This window comes from Calonectris borealis, chromosome 19 (genome assembly GCF_964195595.1).
Source record: "Calonectris borealis chromosome 19, bCalBor7.hap1.2, whole genome shotgun sequence".
Taxonomy (NCBI): Eukaryota; Metazoa; Chordata; class Aves; order Procellariiformes; family Procellariidae; genus Calonectris; species Calonectris borealis.
Window position 1 is genome coordinate 2,875,234 of NC_134330.1, and position 4,488 is coordinate 2,879,721.

At 45.2% G+C, this 4,488-nt stretch overlaps 1 protein-coding gene and 1 long non-coding RNA gene across 3 annotated transcripts in view; one reads left to right on the forward strand and one right to left on the reverse strand.

The window, feature by feature from the left end:
* The first annotated feature begins 123 nt into the window (after positions 1–123).
* MYO19 (myosin XIX) overlaps positions 124–4,488 on the forward strand; it is a 28,290-nt gene continuing 23,925 nt past the window's right edge. Inside the window, exon 1 of one of the 2 annotated variants that reach the window (XM_075168385.1) lies at positions 124–277. The gene's annotated coding sequence lies outside the window, so the exon portion shown is untranslated. Of the gene's footprint in view, positions 278–309; positions 520–4,488 lie in introns of those variants that run through there. The other variant, XM_075168386.1, reaches the window with a different exon arrangement.
* Positions 3,820–4,388, reverse strand: LOC142090467 (uncharacterized). The gene is made up of 2 exons (XR_012676554.1): positions 4,225–4,388; positions 3,820–3,888 (listed from the first exon to the last, which is right to left on the reverse strand). It is a non-coding gene; the product is annotated as an uncharacterized LOC142090467 (long non-coding RNA).

The following is a 4,488-nucleotide window of genomic DNA, read 5'->3' on the forward strand; positions in this document are numbered from 1 at the left end:
CAGGCGGCGGCCCCGGCCCCGGGCCGCCCCGCCCTCCTCTCGCGAGAGACCGCAGCCCCGCCGCTCCCCCCCGGGCCGCGGCCCCGCCTCGCCGCCCCCGGGCCTGGCCGCAGGAGGCGCCCGCTCACCCGTTACCTCCCGCCCCCGCGTGCCCCCCGCCCGCGCGGGCTCGGCCGCCTGAGGAGCTGCGCGGCGGCCGCTGTCACAAACGGCCGGAGCGGCGCGTTCGACCTCGCGTCCGGGGGGTCGCGGCCAGCGCGCTGGGCGGGAGGCTGAGGTAGGGGGGCGGCCCCGGGGCCTGAGGGCGGGGGCGCGTTAGAGGCCTGGCCCCGGGGGCGGGGGCAGCTGGCCGCGGGGGCTCCTCGGGCCTTCCCCTCCCGTGAGGCGGCCGCTGCCGTTCGCCTTCCCGGCCCGGGACGCGGTGCTGAGGAGCCGGCGGGACGCGGGGCCGGCGCCCAGGCCCTCGCCTTGGAAAGGCGCCGTGTCCACGGTGGGATATGAGGAGCTGTCCCCGCTGAGGTGCGGTTGGGAGTGGGGGGAAGCAGGGGGTGGGTGAAGAGGAGCAAGTGGGGTTAAACCCCAAAGCGTTGGCGGGGCGAAAACCCGTCGCTGTCTCGAGTGGGACAGGGCCGGAGCGTATGGGGGCCTGTGCGTGCAAACGGCCTGGGCACAGGCTGTGCTGCAGATGCAGCCGAGCGCAGGCCGACGGGGAGCGTAAGCTAACAAAAATGCATCGAACGCCTGCGCTTCAGACACAGCCCAAACATCAAAGTGCAGCCTCAGATTTCCCTGCCCTGATTACATGCCGGGTAGGCAGGCTTTAATTGGACTTACGGTCTCTAACTTAAGGCTGTTGGCTTCTGCAGCATCCTGGTGCAACCAGCTAGAAATCCTGTGGCTGCTTAATTTAGGCAGCCAAAAAAAACCCCATAGCCTTTCTTGCACTATTAAATAATACAGTTGATCTGTTCATTCTTGTTATTTATGTATATAGATACTAAAGCCCTCACAAGAAAATGCAGGGGAGGCAATTAGGGAGCACGATTTTTTTTTTCTTGTTTCTGCATAAAAACCATCTTTAGTGGAGGAGTTAATTTACTTGAACTCACCATGCAACATCTCTACCTCTAACGGAAACATTGTGCAGAGCCACATCGCTGCACAGTTTGCAGTTTGTGTATTTTCATGGTTTTCTTCTTCAGCAAAAAGGAAAGCTGGCATTTTGTAACAAGGGATAGTTTCTCGCATTAGAGTATCGTGAGCACACCGAACTGTGATGAGCATACGTTGTCTTCGCAGGGTCCATTCAGTGTGCAGGCTCCCGTGTCACTTCTGTCCCTCCATTCCCAGAGCATGGTTGGATCACATCGACAAAAGCAGCAATGCCCCAAATTTTGTATTCTCAGAGTGCACCTTGGTAAACTACGTATGAAAAGCACCACAATATTTCATGAATGTTTTATCCACGGAAAAGGGTTTTTTACATTGCTGGAAAACGTGGCTCTCTTGTTATCTACAAAACAGTGAAAAGACAGCCCCTTCATGCTGTTCATTTGCATGCCCTGTCTTTTGCCTGGAAGAAATACCTGTTCTTTAGGACATAGTGGCTTTGAAATAGGATACTGCCTGAAATCTTTATTGTAACATTTGACTTCAAAAGAGACGCTACTGGCTTGGAAAGGAAGGCATGCTAGTGAGTTGATCCTTAAAAATAATGAAATTTGGTTAAGAATGTTTAACAAACAACAAGGTTAAGGATAAACATAATCAGCTCTATTCTCCCACCATGTTTTTTCTATCCTGCAGCCCTGCAAAAAGGCCATTCGGTGGAATTATGGCATCAAAGACAAAAGAAATTACGTTTTACCAGTCCTCTGCTTTACTATTATTATTGAAGTCGGTGGCATGCTATAGTTGAGCCATTTCAGTCTTACTAGTTGAAATACCTTCAACTTTTACTAATTATGTAACAGCTAAATAATTTCTGATTTTTTAAAAATCAGATCTGTACAAGCTTATTCGTCTAAACACACCCCAAAGTGAAATGAAATGTAGTGTTCGTGTTCCTAGCAACCACTAAGGTAACAGCTACTGAGGTGTGTGTGGAGAAAGTGTCTACAGCAGTGTCGTGGTGTTAGCTTCTCTCGCACCTTTTCAAACTCATTACAGTGCCGTTTGCTCATACAGACTCTGTGATCAAAGAATGCTTGCTTGCATTTCTTGGTTCTTTCAGAAGCATGGTTAATTATCTATCTATTCATAGTCTAAACATTCAGCATTAATAACTATGCTCGCTGCTTCAGGGCAGAGCTTGCCGCATTTGTTATCGACAATAAGCAATGTGAATTAATTGTCTCTCATTAATTCAGTGGTGAACAACTTACTTCATACGGCTTTAAAAGCGGGAGATGGCCTCACGATGTGGTGTGGTGCCATTATAGCGAGAAGCGGGCTGTTCTCACTCGTCGTCTCTTGTGCATCACAGTCCCCTCGCTTTGCAGGCTCTGTCGTTGCAAACCGCAGCTCCTGTCCTGGAATTGGGACCCGCCACCCTGCTGCCTCTGCGGAGCTAACAAGGCTCTGCACAGACACAGCAGACCTCCCACGTAATTTTTGCTTCACGAAATGGAGTTGGCATCTAGATAGTTTGCTGCTTGTCCAGACACAACTCTGCTTTGTCACACCCAATTAATGCCTTAATTCTGAATCACATTGATAGACTTGTGCTCACAGGCAGAACTCATTGCAGAGCTTGTGCTTCAAATATTTCAAAAATTAATATCCATGAGTAATTTTGCATAAATGAGTAGCGCCATTCAGTTCATGATGGAGGCCTTTCTTCCCTAGGCAAGGCTAGGAAATGTTTTAAAATAAATATATACACCAGTTACCAGAAAACTCTGCTACATTGTACTGTGACAACTGTTTATAAGACATTGTTGCCAAGTAATTGCATTTGTCCCGAGGATAATACAGGCTGTTTTTCTTTAATTCTGAAGACTATATGGCTATAACTTGGAAGTAAACAAGCATGAAATCAGCGTGGCCACAGCCTATAATCCTCAGACTTCACCTTTCCATTGGCCAACGGCTAAGAGAACCTCATAAATTTAAGAATACTCCACAGCATGTCTGCCTTAAGGAATCTGATTTAGAGGCTTAATCTCCATAAGTTTTATGATTCATCACATTTACTAGACAAGGAGAAATATGAAATATGGCCCATGTGCACTGCTGTAACTCCACTGACATTAGACATATATCATCAACTACCATTTGTATTCTACTTCTTGTAGATACTTGTATTTATATCCCCCATTATTGAATTCCTCACAATCTTTAAATTTATTTCTCTTCTCAACAGCTTAATGAGGTCAGGAAGAACTGTCACAGTTAGGAAAGTGAACAAAGAGGCTGTTCTGCTCTGGGCTTGTAGGAAGACTGTGATAGAGAAACAGAGCACATCTCTTGTCAGTACTCTGCTGGTACCCTGACCCACTGCGTCATGCTTCTTTCCTTTTGCACACTGTTTGCTAATAAAAATTAATACAGAATGTTCCCACTTGAGACATCTCAGCTGTCAAAATACAGTACTAAATGAGCTGCTGTTTAAAATAATTTTATAGACAAGTAGGTGGGTCTTGAGTACTTTTAAAGTAGAGCTGAAGATCGTATTTTACAGCGTTCCTAAAGATGAGCTGTCACAACATGTTGGTATGCAGGCTGGGGGTGAATTAGTTTTGTATCTTTGTATTTTCTTACAAAAGTCTTTGCCGCTCTTATCATCTGCACCACAAATTCCAACAACTGCTTTATGAATTCATCTGCAGTTGAGTTTTATCCTTCAGAGCATCATACTTCATCTAGGGTCTTCATTTATATTCATCACTGAGGATGAAAATAAAATTTAGCTTTAATTCAAAGGCTAATTTAGATTTCAGTATATGATTAACATTCCACATACAGTTATTCCCATCAAAGTCAAGCATATGCATAAATCTTTGCAGGACTGGGGCCAAAACATTTTTAAGCATCCACTTATTCAATACATTTTATATAAAGAATTATTCTTATCTATTATTTATGCAAGGGCCTTAACTAGGTAAATCCTGACGCAGCTAAGTCTCTCTGTAATTACTCATTTTCTTACTTTTCATCTGACTTCTACTCTGTACGTTGTTATCTAATTCTACCAGCGGTTGGGTAAGAACAGAGCACACTAACTGTGAATACAATGTTCATGTTCTGCATGAGTGTTTATAGGAGCAGCAAACGATCTGAAAAACTAAGTTTTCAGGAGAATGTGTAACAACTCCAATAGGTAACAGCATTGACTGTATAATTTGGTAAAACAAATAACTAAAAAATAATCAATACTAAATCATAAAAAGCTATACTAAATTATACATTATTACAATACCTACAGGAAAAATACTATTTTTTCCATTAAAACTACAGCAAACAAAGTTCAACCAGTCCACTTAAGAG